This window comes from Eptatretus burgeri, chromosome 7, assembly GCF_056783735.1.
Source record: "Eptatretus burgeri isolate ZD-2024b chromosome 7, Ebu_testis_v1, whole genome shotgun sequence".
NCBI lineage: Eukaryota > Metazoa > Chordata > Myxini > Myxiniformes > Myxinidae > Eptatretus > Eptatretus burgeri.
Genome location: NC_140967.1, coordinates 19,159,364 through 19,176,789, shown reverse-complemented (window position 1 = coordinate 19,176,789; position 17,426 = coordinate 19,159,364). Strand labels below are relative to the sequence as shown.

Here is a 17,426-nt window from a genome sequence, read left to right as displayed (position 1 = left end):
GAAGTTTAAATAAACCGTTTATATCTTCTTTTTGAAGACCAGCATTAAAACCTTGTGAGAGTATTTGATACTCAGGTTGAAAACTCAACTTTTTGAAAATTATTAAATTATCATAATCTAAAAAGTTGGGAGTAAGGAGCATCTTTAAAAGTCAGCAAGTTTTTCCACATCTGCTTGAACCAACTATGAGAAATCTTCATGAATTTGGAAGATTTATTTTTTATCTTATTTTCCGAAAAAATGTTAAATTTTATCTTATTTTCCCAAATGGGTAAAAAATCATTCATTTATATATTTGGAAAACAGGTTATTTAATTTTTTTAATTGGCTTTTTTAGAAACTCTATGGAACTCTTTAAGAAACACCTCCTTTTTTGGAAACTTTTTCTTAAGTTCAGGTTTAATTTCAAGATAATCCATTATTTGATTTATACAAAATCTTGTGTTGACATTTCCCTGAAAATGACAATCGTTAAAAATATAAATCATCAATCCACGAAACAAGGTCGTCATTTGTTCAGTCTCTTCTCTTATAAGAAAAGGTGTATTATCACCCTCATACTTTACATTCATTTCTTGAATCAATCTTTTAAAGTAATTCATTTTTGGTGAAAATCTCAAATAATTATATTCCTTTTTATATTTTTTATTCTCATTAATTCGAAGATAATCACATAATATACATTGTTTAAAGGCTTTTGACTGTGTTTAATCCCCGTCTTTCACACGCAGGACAATTCTCAAATTTGGCATGTGGAGAATCAGGAAATTCAAGAGGCTCAAAATCTAGTAAACTATTCATATTTATAAAGTAAAAGTTTACTTCAAATAAAATTCATCTTCGGTACTTTCATTGGTGCTTTCACAATCATCTATAAAACTACTTTCATAACTATCGTTTGAACACAAACTCTCGGTATCATAACTGTATTTCATCGATTCCAACAAAGTTCCAACAAAGATACTATCATCACTCTCATAATCTTCAAAATCTTCAGTTGAATAATGACTCGTATTTAATTAGTAGAAAAAAAACATTACCATCGATATCTATATACTTTTTTTCATAAACAGATTCAACTACAACATTTTTTATACTAAAGGTAATTTTAAAATGGTCCTTAACTACTATTGAAATCAATGTCATTTTACCTGATATATTAACATCCTTTATTTCATCAGGATTTACATATTTTGGGTTGTTGAAAAAAATACAAATTTCTCCCTGCATATTACAGATGGTCTTATCTTTTCCTTCTAAAACTTCATCCATGAGGTTTTTCTTTTTTGATACTTTTTCATGTTTAATTGCTTTTTCTTGTTTTGAATATATTGCCAGAAGGAGAGGAGATACTTTTGTTAGAGCTACTTTAATTTATGTTCTTCCAGATGTACTGAAAGCCCTTCCATTGAGGGAAATTGAAGAACTCATATTATTCACCATAATTGTTTTTATCCAATTGTTGTTATATTTATCTTTATTCAATTTAAATCCTCGACATATTTCTCAGTATCTTTTACAAATGAAGAGATTCATTGAAACTTGTCTTTTGTGTCTTGATACATTGTATTTATTATGTGAAAAATGTTTTAGGATAAAATGGTTTTCAGCACAGATTCACCAATAAATTAAATGGATTTTTCATCAAGAAAATTTTATTTTAAGCAAAGTTTGTAATATAAATATGGTCAATACAACGTACTGCGATGTTTGTAATCATGAATATAAATGTTATAAAAAAAAAACACTTTCAAACCAACAAACACACATTCAATCTTTTCAGACAAATATCTCCACTTGACCAAGAAACAAATCATTGTGATAGATATGATAATGATATTCTTAATTTTTGTTTATAATAAACACCTTCAATCACACAAACACATGAACAATGAAGAAAGGGAAGGTGCCACTAAATTCTCCATTGAGAACACTGATGGGGCATTTAAAGGACATATAAAAATAAGATTGTTTCGCTTTCAAGATCCTGGACCATCGACAATTATGGAAGCTGTTGATATGGTTAAACAAAGTATCGAAACTCTTATTAAATACACATTAAGTGAAATGAAAACTTTTAAGTTTTACATGGGAGTAAAATTGAAGATGGTAAAAGAAGGCGATGAAACTACTCCCTATATGAGGACAAACCCTTACTTTATCTCATCATTTCAAGATTTTGTAAGATGTGATGTTTACGATGAACTCCAGAGACAAGAACAAGATGTTGATAACACTGTCGAAGGTAGTGGATTTGCGATTACAAAAATCATCTTTTTCGATATACACATCTTAAAATCAGATCCTCTTCAAGCTTCTTCTTATGTTGATTTACTAAAAGAGATATAACTTAAGAAAGCGGTTGTTAATATTCAAAACAAAGACAATAAATGTTTTCTATGGTCTGTTCTTGCTCACTTACATCCTCCACAATGGAAACCTGAAAGGGTTGAACATTATAAGAAATACGAGGATAAATTAAATGTTAAAGATTTAAAGTTTCCACTCTTATTGAGAGATATTCCTAAATTTGAGAAAATGAAAAATCTATCTGTTAATGTATATGGACTAACGGATACAAACAAAGTTCAGATATTAAAAATAAAAAAAATATAAAATAAAAACACATTGACCTTCTCCACTTTACTTCAAAGGAAAAATCACATTATGCTTTCATCAAAAATTTATCAAGATTAGGCCAAAAAAAAAAAATGTTGCATTGGCGTAACGGGTCACTGAAAAATAGGGTAGGTCGGTCGGGATCTTTTTTTTTTTTTTTTTTTTTTTTTTTCCTAATAAATCCCTCCCAAAATCTCCCCCGGCTCGAGTACCACCCTTTTTGTCGGCGGGTTCTGTCCGAAACACTTCCGGGTTTTTGCGATCGCGATCGCAATCAACAAGATACTTGAAAACGATAGCAAAACAACAAAAATAGCAATAAAATAGGGTCGGCAAAATTTTTCGATAGCAAAAAAACAAAAAAAAAACGTAGGGTCGGCGGAATTTTTAGGGTCGGGCGGGTTACGCCAATGCAACATTTTTTTTTTTTGGCCTTATCTAAATCACAACTATAGAAGAGAAAATGTAAAACATATCCTTGAAAGAGATGTCTCAACTCCTTTCATACAAACGAACGATTAAATCAACATTCAAAATATTGTTGTAATCATAAATCAACTGTAATCAATTTACCAAAAGCAAGTTCAAACATATCATTCAAAGATTTAAACAAATCTAGAAAACACCCTTTTGTGATATATGCTGATTTTGAAAGTATCCTTGAAAAGATAGATACTCTTTCTCCAAATCCAAATAAATCATCCACAAATAAATATCAAAAACATACTCCTTGTGGTTTCTGTTATGATATCAAATCATCTGTTGGTGTTGAGTACAACAAGTTTGAACTTTATAGAGGAGAGATGTCTCAGAGGAGTTTGTGAAATGATTGGAAAAAGACTGCATAAGATGAAGATAAATAATGGTTAAAACCTATAAACCAATGTCATCAACAAAGGGAGAGAAAAGTAATTTAGAAAGAACAGTATGTCATATTTGTGAGGAGAAAATTGAGGGAGAGGTCAAAGTTCGGGATCATTGTCATCTTACTGGAAAATATAGAGGACCAGTTCATTCCCGTTGTAATCTCAATTACAAGCCCCCAAACTTTTTTCCTGTCTTTCTTCACAACAACGCTCACTATGACACACATCTATTTATAAATGCACTTTCAAAGACATCTGGAGATATTTCTGCCATTCATAACACAGATCAAAATACATCTCATTCACAAAAACAATTCATACATCCCCCATAGCCCATATCAGATTTCTTGACACATTTATACAAGTTTATGGCAAGTCCATTATCTAACTTATCATCAAATATTAAAAACTTACCGAATCTTAAATGCATTTCTCAAATCAAAAAGAGATTGACCTCTTATCACAAAAGGGAATATATCCGTATGACTACATGGATTCATTTGAGAAGTTTAAAGAAACACAACTTCCTTCAAGGGAAAGTTTATATCACAAGTTGAATAAAACTCATATTTCCGATAGAGATTATACACAAGCTAAAAAGGTTTGGGAGAAGTTTAAAATAAAGAATCTTGGAGAATATCATGATTTGTATCTTAAAACTGATGTATTGTTTTAGGCTGATGTGTTTGAAACTTTTAGAACACTGTCATAATAAAAATTAGAATGGATTTGATCCCCCTCACTATTACACATCCCCGGGTTTGGCTGGGAGTGCTCTGTTAAAAATGACAAAACAGAATTTGGAATTAATCAGTCATATAGATATGCTTTTAATGATAGAGAAGGCTAAACAAGGAGGAATATCTCAAGTTGTTACAAGAGATATGCTAAAGCAAATAACAAATATCTTCCTGATTATAATAAGAATGAGGACAACTCTTACCTGATGTATTTTGATGCTAACAATTTGTATGGGTGGGCTTTGTCTCAATCTTTACCTTATGGAAAACTTAAATGGGTTCAAGAAAAACATTATGAAAACGTTTTACAAGACATTTTTGGCTCCTCTCAAAAATAATTGGATGAAGCTGAAGTTGGGTATTATTTTGAGATTGATTTAAAATATCCAGAAGAACTTCATCACAAACATAAAGACCTCCCTTTTGCCCCTGATAAAGAAAGTCCAAGAAAAGAATGGTTAAGTGATTACCAACAGTCATTTAATATAATAGGTAAATCTCCAGAAAAAATACTTACTACATTAAATGATAAAGAAAGTTATGTTTTGCATCAAAGGAACTTGAAACAATATTTTTCTGCTGGGTTGAGAGTGAGGAAAATGCATCGGATTTTGAAATTTAAACAAAGTGATTTGTTAAAGAAGTATATTGATTTTTATACAAAAAGGAGAACAGAAGCAAAAACAGATTTTGAGAAGAACTTTTATAAATTTCCGAATAATGCTGTATTTGCAAAAACTATGATAAATGTTAGGAATCAACAAAACATAAGACTTGCTCCATCTTGGAAACAGACTTCAAAGTTAATTCAATGGACCAAGTTTTGAGTGAGCCGAGGTGTTTTCAGAGAACTTTTTTGCTATTCATGTGAAAAAATAGAGTATTGAAATGGATAAACCTATTTATATAGGAACATCAATTCTTGACTTGTCAAAGTCGTTAATGTATGACTATTACTATAATAATTTAAAATCAAAGTGTTCGGATAATGTGTCTTTGTTATATTTGGATACAGATAGTTTTATAATAGAAATTAAGACAAGTGATGTCTATGAGAATATGATTGATAATATTGATATATATATATATATATATATATATATATATATATATATATATATATATATATATCTTCTTCTTCTTTCAGCTGCTCCCGTTAGGGGGTCGCTACAGCGGATCATCCGTATGATCCGCATAGTGATTTGGCACATGTTTTACGCCGGATGCCCTTCCTGACGCAACCCTGGTCGCCTCTTATGACATAGGGATATGATACACCTATTTTAACCGGGGTATACACCAGCCCAGTACACTGGTACTCACTTCGCCGACCTCGGAAGGATGACAGGCTGAGTCAACCCCCTGGTGTATTAATTCAGTGGCCCAACGGGGCTTGAACTCAGGACCTTCTGGATCCCAAGCCTCTGCCCTCACCACTTTGCCAACACCAGGTATATATATATATATATATGTATATGTATATATATATATATATATATGTATATGTATATATATATATATATATATATATATATATATATATATATATATATATATATATATATATATATATATATATATATATATATATATTACAAGTAATTATAAGTCAGGTGATGTGTTGTTTTCATCAAAGAATAAAAAGGTTATTGGTAAGTTTAAAGATGAATTGGGTGGGAAGGTGATGGGTGAATTTATAAGATTGACATCAAATTCTTATGCTTTTACATATATTGATAATAATAATAATATTGAAAGGTGTGATAAGAAGCTAAAGGGAATAAATAAAAATATAATCAAGGAAACAATAAACTTTAAACATTATTACAACTGTTTAACCTTAAAGAAGGAAGAGTACAGAAAAATGAATACAATAAGAAGTTATAAACATCAATTATATACAGAAGAGATAAATAAGAAAGCATTAGGAGCTTTTGATGATAAAATATATAGTTTTGAGAATGGAATCAATGGTCTCCCTTATGGTTTTAAGTATGTGTTAAGATATTGGGTTGGGAATTTTAACAGGCTCCCACCATCTTTTTACTGATTTATAAATGATAGAACCAAGCAATAACCAAAGAGTGGTGATGTAATCAGCCTTGGTATTTAAATGGGAAACATAAAGAATGTGAGAAATATCAAATAAGTCTTATTGAAGAAATAACCGGGGTAAAAGTAGATAAAACAAATAAGCGAATCAATTTAATTACAAATAATAAGGAGCATGTAAAGAAGAAAAAAATATCTTTGAATGGACTGAAAACTTTGATAGTTATCAATTGAACAATGGAAAAACAATTTACGACAATCTCTAAATGATATGTGGCTCAGGAGGTGGTCAAATAAGAGCATTGAGAGAAGATTATCATTTCATTTCTGCTCAACAAAGACACTTGTACCAAAAACCAAGTTCCAAGTTATTCTTTGTGAATACACTCGATGGAAATGAATGTGATAAGAAAATTAAGTTCTTCCCTGAAGTAGAACGTGGGCAAATATTCATTGGTTCGCTCTATGAGTGGAATGAAAATATAAAAGGACTGTGATTATGTTTGGGGGACGAAGTGCTTTAATCAGTCAGTCTCAATCTTTCATCGTCTCAATTTTAGATTTGCTTGTATGGGAGGGATAGGTGGGGAGAAAATCATTCTCAATTTTACATTTGCTTGTATGGGAGGGAAGGGGGATAGGTGGCGAGAAAATCAGTCTCCTATTTTGAGCTTTTGGGGCTTGAGTCAGAAAGTTTTTCCCTTTTCCCCCATTCAATTGAATGGGTGTCCCAGAAGCCCCATTTATCATCTGCTCATCATAACAAAATCGTCTCACCAATCCACTTGAAAAACTCTTCGATTTTGCAAGTAACAAACAGACAGAAATGTGTGAAACATAACTTCCTTCCACCTTCAGTGGTGGAAGTTACAAACCTATTCTAGCACTGTTTGACCAATGCCACTATCACTGGCTGGTTAAACAGGAGATTCTTATCAGCTGAATAACGACAATATGCTGTCACGTGTTTATCATTGTCGTGGGTTGCCAGCAGGATTAATCTGCCATTGACATGCTGATCAACTTTTATAAACACGAGAAAGTTGTCCGTGCCCACATGGGGTGATTCAAAACGAGATAGGGATTGGGATGGCAAAAATGTAAATGGCGTCTTCTATCATCTAGCCAGCAAGCTGGGAGCAAAAATTCCCATTTATTGCCACTTCTGATGCAATTTAAATGCTCTAATGGTGTTGAGGTACTCCAGTTGAAAGTGTTTGATTGATATGTGTGGCTTTTTGATGCTGAGGGTCCATAATATAAATTTGTATTGGTGTCAAAGCCATTGACCAATTGTAATTAATAGCAAGATGCTTTATTAAACTTGTTGTAAGCATGCTTCAAAATGATACAATGAGAGTGCAAAGTCGGCCATCCTTTTCCCAATCCACATCCAGATTGAGGCTAATGGAGGAACTTGTACACATATCACATGCAGGATGAGGAATGAGACACATTTGTACATTCACACGAATTTCAAGAACTTTAAGAGGGAAGTGATAAGTCATTCAGTGTATTGGATTCCAGTCGGGTATCCTCGCAGATGCAGCTTACATGTGCTTCGACAGAAACACGAAACAGGCAAACATTTCTTGGAACTCAAAACATCTAAAGGACAGGTTTGCGAGGGGATGCCAGAATCCTCTGCAAAGTCATCACATCCAAGACTGGATAATAATAAACTGGCATCTTGTGGCGAGGAACGTTCTTGATGCTCGTATAATTAGTGACGCGACCCACCAAGCGGTGAATAGATGGATGACGAAAATAATAATAACAATAATAATAATAGCAATAATGATAATAATTAATAATAATAATAATAACAATGCCTGAAATTTCCTAGCTCCGAAAACCAAAAAATGAACCCGATGTGCAATGATTGTGATGGATGCATCTAACGTAAAGATTGAAGATAATGAATTTTCAGTGATATCTGTGTTTCGTGGCGATACTCTGGCTGCTGCTCGCAAGAGACTTTTTAGGACCTTGTTGAATGATTACATTTCTCTTGACAATTTTTACCCTGCGCTCATGAAGCGAAAAGCAGGGTTAAGCGATCGGTAACGTACGTACATATGGCGTATGTCGTACACCGTACATTGTACATCATGTCTGCATTTTGTTAAGAGTGTACATCGAAAACCGTTCAGCAGAGGAGATTGAAACTTTACCACATGTTATATGACCATCAGATATAGCAGTCACTCTTTTGAGGTCAACGTAGGCCAATTTTCAAAAGTCCTCAATTTTCATCCGATTGACTAGAAATTTGAAGATAATTTGCATGTCAGGTCACTGAATTCAACCACCAAGTACTTCTGAAGTCAACAAAGGCCAAAAGGTCAACATAGGCCGAAATTTCTGAAATCGCCAATTTTCATCCGATTGACATGAAATTTGAACAGGATTTTCACACCACCTCAATGAATTCAACCACCAATAATTTTTGAAGTAAACATAAGCCAAAAGGTCAATGTCGGCCAAATTTCTGAAATCCTTAATTTTCATCCAATTGACTTGAAATTTGAAAAGGATTTGCATATCAGATCACTAAATTCAACCACCAATAATTTTTAAAGTCAACATTGACCAAAAGGTCAGCATTGGCCGGAATTTCTAAAAATGTGAATTTTCATCCGATTGACTTGAAATTTGAAGAGGATTTGCACATTTGGTCATTGAATTCAACTACCAATTATTTTTGAGGTCAACACAAGTCAAAAGGTCAACATTAGCCAAATTTCTTAAATCCTCAATTTTCATCCAATTGTCTTGGAATTTGAACAGGCTTTTTATAAAAATGACCATCATGTGGTCTGGCAGCCATATTGGATCTTCGAGAAAGTATTTGAAAATATTTGTGGGAGAAATCACTTGACCGTTCAATGCACAATTTAACTAATTCATCAACTACCCATGGGAAATATGGTTTAATAAAGATGACATCATTGGTCATTTGATCTGGCAGCCATATTGGATCAAAGAAAAAAAATCCTTACAAAACAAAAAGTTGGCTCGCACAAGTCCTTCTCAAGACTGTGTGGGGTATGTATTCCATGAATACCATATAGTTTTTATAGTGTCGAGCTGGAACACAGAACTAACCAAGACATAACAGAATGAAAAGAGCAGTACAAATAGAGAGGGAATGGTGGTGGGGATTGGGGGTCGGTGGAGGGGGGTGGAGGGGGGTGGGTGGGAGTAACACACCAACAGCTGGTTTGAAGTACAAAATGGAGGAAAACTTGAAGAAAAATGTACGTGGGTGACAAATGAGGGCAAGGGGAGGGCACAGGGGTAAACAAGATGGATACTGCAGAAAACTTTCAATCACATAAGTGGAAGAAAAACTGGAAATCCAGAAAGAGATGGACTTGGGGAGGGTTCATGGGGGTAGAATTGGGATGGCAAATGGAACACAACCTTCCGAAGAATGCTCGAGTGTGAAAGATGAAGATTTTAGTTTGGAAGAGCATAGTTTGGGAGCCAATGCATGATTAGTATAGACTCTGATCACTTGGCTGTCTCAACAATGTGGCAAAGAAGACCACCTGAGCCAGAGAGAAATAACTTTTAAGAATTTTTAGTTATCATGAAATTTGTGATGTAAAATTTGTGAACAATTGATTGATCTTCATTGTTGAAACTCAGTGGTGAAATCATCTGCTGGAATGGTGTATTGCGAGTCAAGCGAGTCGCTTTCACCATAAAAGTATTGGTTTTACACTGACAGTGATGAACTTGAAGGTTTTCTGCCCTCGAACTTGTTACGTCATTCTGAGGCATTATGTACAGCAATGCAGTGATATGGTTGTGATCAGTCCATGTGATAAGATAAGGTCTTGGATTGATCAATTACCTGCCCATTCATTCTGGATAATAAACTTCACTTGATGAGACAAGCTGTTTGTTTTTCAGCACAAGAATGTGCGAACACATCCATCACAGACTCCCTAATGTCCCTTCCTGTCCAATCAAGCCGTGCCATCCAATACGCCCTGGCTTCCTAATACTCCGAATCCCCGTCGATTCCACATCATTAAGGCAAGGTATTAGATGGCTATGCACATAAGAATGAGCAACGCAGATGTGGCTGGAGAATAAGCTGTCCACTCTCACGCCACTTATTCGTTTTGCACGGAAACTCCACCAGGTTTGAAAGTTGGGAGGTTGGTTGACACGTGGGTAAAGGAAATTTGCGAGATGACCGCGACTTGTAAATTTGCTGAAAACAATAATGTAACCTCTCTTGCAGTGACTCTTATTACGTCCACCACCGAAGGTGGGCGAGGTTACCTTTTCACCCCTCTCTGTCTGGTTCTTTGTTGTGTGCTGGATATTTCAGAATGTTGTGGACGGATTCAGCTTAAATTTGGTGGAAAGGTTGAGTGTTTAACGAAGACGAAACGGTTAGATTTTGGTGAAGATCCGGATCAGGTAACTAGAATTTTTTTAAGTGATTCTTCACCATTGAGAGATTTGGCTAAAAACGATATAAAGTACGATATCTCAAAAAGTTGTGGACGGATGAAATTTGGTGGACAGGTTGGGTGTCTAACAAGGTAGAATTGATTAAATTTTAGTGAAGATCTGAATACAGATCCAGATATGAGAATTTTTTAATTTTAAAATTTATTCTTCACCATTGAGAACCATTTTCATTGATATTCCAAGAGGTTGTGGACGAGTTATGACAAAACTTGGTGTATGAGTGGGTTAGGTGACAAAAACAAGCCGATTAGATTTTGGTTCAGATCCCAATCCAGATCCGGTCGAGCTATCGGTGGGATACATAACGTAAACTAATCATCCGTGTGGAGACATGCACACCACGAAGTGCTCTTCAGGTTTATTTGAATATGTTTTGTGATGTTGGGAAATGGCTGGTGGACTCGTCTGGAGCGACGCACACTCACCTCTAAGCTGTCTAGCCTGGGTTTGAATGTCGACTTCGTTATAAACTGTCATCTTGGTGTTTCACGGTCAAGGTGCCGATCGTGTGCAGCCTTTTTGGCTGCTGGTTGCATCAATGGTTGGAGATGCGGATATGCCGCTGATGCAGTGCCCCTATTACCAGTACACTGGTGCTCATTTCGCCGACCTCGGAAGGATGACAGGCTGAGTCAACCCCCTAGTGTTAACTCGGTGGCCAACGAGGACTCAAACTCAGGATCCTAGGATCCCAAGCTACCACCCTAACTGCTGAGCCAACGCCAGGCTACAGGCAAGGTGGTTTATCAATGTTTGCACCGTCCCTCGGATGGACGTTAAATGTGTTGTCCCATCTGCTGGCATTAGTTGGTGGATGTTAAAGATCCCACAATGTCCTTTTCGAAGAGTAGGTGAGCTATTGCCGGCACCCTGAACAAATTCCAAATTATTTCCCTGACTTCCTGAGTCGGAGTGCCAATCTGACCAGGATTGTAGCTGAGTAGCCGTTTCGGCAGCAACAATGCTCTGCATAGGGCATGGTACTATATATGATGATGATCATTATTATTATTGTTAATATTGGAGAACATCTACATGAGTACATTGTTGTATGTACACAAAAATTATGGAGTTTTGATCATTCCTTCTGAGCCTTATATGCTCCATACTTGCCCTTCCATGTTTTGTATTCACTGTTTTTGTCTGGATCGTCAAGCCACAATGCTGACACAGTGCTGTCCACCTTGGTTTTGATACAAACTCAAGCAAATCCAAATGAATATGCTGAACTTCCCTTTATGAGTAGTGGTCGTGGCACTTTAATGCCCTGTGTTGAGGTCTCTCCATTTCCCTTACTCCTATCTCCTTCTATGTTATTTTTTTCATGAATACACGATGTGTGTGTGTGTGTGTGTGTGTGTGTGTGTGTGTGTGTGTGTGTGTGTGTGTGTGTGTGTGTGTGTGTGTGTGTGTGTGTGTGTGTGTGTGTGTGTGTGTGTGTGTCTGTGTCTGTTGTTTGTTGTTATCTCCATACGCGAAATTCAGGAGAGGAAACGGAGCCCTCCCAGGTCTCGAAGTATCCACCCCCGTTTCAATAAGAGGTCATTAATCTCTTCTTTATTCGAGGATGTCAATAGGAAAGTTTTGGAAATGAAAAAATAATATTTATGAAAGAGAAGCAAAAATTTAAAGAGGGATGATAAATGCTTCATGAGGTTGGTAGTTAGGGAAGGAATAGTAAAGACAAGAGTATTTGTATCTTTGCATTTACGGACTGACACAGGATAGCTGAGAAGTTTCTTATTATGGCTTCGAAGAAAGTCCTCCATCAGTGCATGAGAGGGGGGCATCTTTGGCCAACATTGTTCCACATGCTACCCTTCTTACAATCGTGGGACCTCTACCCTAGTTGTTGTCTCAGACGATATAGCATCAACTTCGAAGGTCTCTGATAGCAGTTAATCGAGTATTTTTGAATGGCTTTACACTTGTTTCCTCTTTAAGGAAGATGAGAATGCCTCAGAATGTAACTCCCCATAAGGGAAACAAGGTGGTTTTGGCTACCAAATAGTTCGTAATGTTGGACACAAATCCAGTTTCATCCGATCCAAAATCCACGGGTATTCGGTATGAGTTAATATCATATGAAAATGTAAACCATCTGTTGTGGTAGAAATCGGTCTTCAGAGTGTCTCGGAAGGTAAATGTGTCTCACCTCCAGAGGAAGTTAGGAGCAAAGCTGCCTTGATCCCTTCTTGTGCGAATGATGACGAATCACGTGGACACTCCACTGAGGAAGAAAAAGGGCTTAAAAATTACTGTACTTCCACCCCCCCTTCTTTCACAGTACCCTAACTTACCCACTAGCAACTTTTCATCCTCAATAGCCGATGTGTTCCCTGCCTCAGAAAGCATGCCTGTGCATGGCGGAAGTATGGAAGAAGAGCCGCAGATTGTCCAATCTGTTGTAGTTTCTGTTTTATCACCCAAGGTTACATTAAAATCTCTCACCCTCACCCCCCCCCCACCAACCCTACTCATAACTCCTACTGAAACAGTGTAGGCTGAAACAGGCACACCTCAAATTACCAATGCATCTCAGGAGTTAATTAATGAGAATTTTCTGGATAGTGCCTCTGAAATGTCTGAGGGGGAATCATATGATGTTCAAAAATTCCCTACAAACAATGACTAAGATATATTATCACCATATGATGATGATAATGATGATGATGATGTTTCACCTCTCACCATCTCCTGGCACACCTGAGCGCCTGACCATGTACAAAGCTTTCATCTGCAGTCTGATGGAGTACTGCTCCCCCATCTGGGGTAGTGCTCCTGCCTCACACAAAGCTCGAATTCACACTGTGGAAATCAAGGCTTTTAGGATCATTGTTATCTCCTGTGATTAAGTTGAGTTTTGGGTCTCTCACTCTCTCACCGCAGGCAGGTCGGTGATCTTTTTGTCTTCTCGAGTCTCCTCTCCAGCCTTGCCCCCCTCCCCCGCTCTGTCTGTGATCTGTCCCCCCCCCTGCCACCACCCCATATTTTCTGCAGGGTGCTCAAGGTCTGCCAGCAAACCCCTTCTGGTGAAACGACCAAAATCAAGTGCAGGGTGTCCCAAAAGTCACCAAGGGATTTAGAAATGAAATAAAATTTCTGGTTTTTAAATAATTTATGATTATTTTTATACCAAAATAAAATTTACAAGATGGAGATAAATTTGCTTTATTTCTGTAAAATGATGCAGCTGAGATGTCCTCCATTTTCGGCTTCGCAGAGACGGGCTCTTTCGACAGCATTTTCCATAACAGCATAACAATAACTCTGGCTGCAACCCTCGAATTTCTGCACAGATGTTGTCCTTGAGCTGCTGAATAGTATGGGACTTATTGATGTATACACGCTCCATCAGGTAACCCGAAAGAAAATAATCGGGAGGCGTCAAATCAGGAGAACGCGATGGCCAAGAAATTTCTGAATTTCTTGAAATTATTCGGTGTCCGTGCTCTTTGGGTGAGAATAATTGATCGATGAAATTTAAAATAAAATTCCACCATTTTTGTTCTTTGTTCTTTGTTCATTTGTGAATTTCTCCATGGGCAATTTCCAATTGTTAATCTAAATTCTGAAAAGAAAAGAAAAACAAATTGTTTAAAAACAGAAATGTTATTTAATTTCTAAATCCCGAGGTGACTTTTGGGACACCCTGTATTAATGCTCACCTGCACTCTTTCATTCCTCTTTTTTCCCACCTCTGGAACAAACTCCCACCCTCTTCAATCCCACTCTTCCCTCCAGGTCTTCAAAACAGCTGTTCACCACCACCTCTTATCTTCCCCCATTCAAAACCATGATCTTTACTTACCCCCGTTAATCCACCCCAAACCCACCTCCTTCAAATTCCCTGCTTTGCTTCCTGAAAGTCCCTGTAGTGTCCATCTTGTTTGCCCCCATCCCTCTCCCTCCCACAGATATCCTAATGTCTCTGCCCCCTCCTGTTTTGCGCTTCCCTCTCCCACCCTTCTTTTCTCCTGCTCCATTTGTTATCCATTCCGTGTTTTAGCTCTTATTCGAGCCTCGAAATTGGACACAAAAAAAAATCTCAAATTCTCAAATTCCTTCACTAAACCTTTAGAAAAAGGCATATTGACATCAAAGATCACTTTTATGACCTGCACAAATTTATTGATGCGATCAGGAACAATTTTCACCGGCCTGGAACGGTGCAGAACCTCATCCTGGACCATCCCAACTGCTAGCTGATCTAGTTAGGGGCTTTGGTCAGCATGGTGTCTAGCGTTTACAAAATCCTACAATCCATCAATTTATTTGGTGAGAGGTTGCTAATAATCAGGTGTCCCTCGCTCGGCTCGATCAGTTCCATGTCAACTCACTTTTCATTAATCTCTCCCCTACTACAGGAATTCCTCCTTCCAGTTTCTCAGACTGCCACCTGATTTCTGTGAGCTACCATTTACATAATATTCTGTTGGACCTCAACATTTGTTGGGCATACGCCACAAAATGAGTCACAAATGAAATTTGAAATGAAAAATGCTGCTGAAGTGCCTGAAAAATGCCACAAATGCCGAATCTGCGAATGCCGGGACATTGTTTAAATGGGAAAAAGGGGGATAGGTTCTCGACAGTTTGTGATTCATGTGGAAAAATCAACAAAACTGTGAAAAACCGTGAATATGCCCACAAAATAACTGTGAAAACGTGAAGAAAATTAAAAAAACGCGAAAAATTGCAAATACACCCACGAAAATGTGAAAAAAGCCCATGAATATGTGAATCACAGGGCTGTGAATGTAGAAGTTCACATTTTATGAACAGCAAATATGCCGGGTCCGTGAATAACAGAACCGCAAATGTCGGGAACCAACAGTACAAGGTCTAAGGCTCGTAATTATGTTGCCACTCGCACACATTGGCAAACTGATGAGCCAAACACTTAACATAGCCACTGAGCTTGGGGGGAAGTTCCATCACTTCCTGGGATACTCTGGGTACCAGCAACGTCACACCATTAGCTTCACTTTTCTCACCGTACTCAGCGGCGTGTTTTGTCAGGAGGACTTTCCTCCTCCCCCTGGATGCCAACTGATGGGGATTGTCCGTGTTCTATCCTTTTAAATGCTGAGTGTCATTCAAGGAAGCAGCACATACCTGTGTTGCACCAACCCTGCCATCTCACTATTAAAAGGTGTGGATCTGTTCTGGTGCTGCGATAGCCAGATGACCATGGCCTCATCACGTTGGGGCTGGAAGCATCCTGCCTCATGCATGGTTGGCGTCGGGGTAGGAGCCATTGTTGGAGTAATAGCAACGGCATCGATGTTTACAGCTCCTCCTGTAAGCAACGAAATAGCTGGTGACTTGCAATATTTTGCGGATGCAGACCTTGTAACGACGGATCATGACAAACGATCCTTCAAAGCCGCAGAGCTGTGGAAGAAACAATGCACTGTGGTGATGGTTGTACGAAGGCCAAGATGATCTTTATGCAGGGAGGAAGCAGCTGATCTTTCAACACTAGTCCCAGAGCTATCTCAAGCTGGTGTTGGCCTCTATGCCATTGTGCATGAGGAGCTTGACTCTGAGGTTAGCAACTTCCTTCATTATTTCCATGGAGAGGTCTACCTGGATAAGGAGCATCATTTCTGTGGACCCAAAGAACACTGGAGAAGTTTGACTGGCCTACTGTGGCCTGACTTCTGGGTAGGCTTTGGACGGACTCTTTATGCAGGCATCAAGGGAAACCATCACGGCAAATGACGTCTTTTGGGTGGCGTGTTTGTTATTGGACCCGGATCTTTGTTAGCATCTTTCCAGAAGCGCAAAAATCTCTGATCCTCTTCTGTGACGGACTTCCTGCAAATTAAAGTTACAGCCAAAGCAGGCAGCCATCATAGTGCACCAAAGAGCTTTTCACACGTCCGCAACATTATTGTTGGCAATAACAAGCTCGTCCTGGAAGCGGCTGAACAACGTGCGACCTCCTTAAGCTATTCTACTCTTGTGCTTTCAACTGGCATAATGGGGGGGGGGGCGTTTATGCAGGAGCTCGCTTCTACAGAAAGCTGACCATGGTGGCTTGTCGGCTCCTTGCTGTGGTCACCTCAGGATCTCCACCAGCAGATTTGGTTGGCACTCTCCAGGATGTTGAAAGGGCTGCTGTTATCATTGGGTTAAGGACCTTCCCTTCCAAGAGGCTGAATTTTTCTGGCACAAGCTGCAGCGGCACATGGCCTTGGTGTTTGCCTGCTGGCTAGCTGTGAAACCACTGTGGATGTTTGACGACATGGCAAAGGAGGGAGAAATCAGGAACTGGCCATGTGAGTGGCTTGTAAAATGGATTTATGCCTTGGCACACATGAACTAAGCTTGGATGTTTTTAACATGACTTTTTTGACTGCTGCAACCGATGGCCAGGATGTGCCAACAGAAGCAGCTGAAGCACTAACTTTCAGTATCCTTGTGTTTCAGCTGTAAACATCTGAAAATGTGTACAGATCTCTTTTCAATCTTTTTAAAGATTTTGGTATGGCTCGGCCGGAGTTTGAACCGCCGACCTCCCAGATTCGGAGGGGACACTCTAACCATTACACTACCAAGTTGTTTCCAAATCATCATTTATTTTCGAAGCTTAATGTTGCTGTTTTTGATACCCCACTTTTCGGGGTGCCTTTGAAAGTGGATGTTC

The 17,426-nt window shown here is 37.8% G+C and overlaps 1 pseudogene; it reads left to right on the top strand.

Moving 5' to 3' along the window:
- The window catches only part of LOC147022774 (uncharacterized), a 37,829-nt pseudogene extending 20,767 nt beyond the window's left edge, over nucleotides 1-17,062 (top strand).
- The last annotated feature ends 364 nt before the right edge of the window (nucleotides 17,063-17,426 follow it).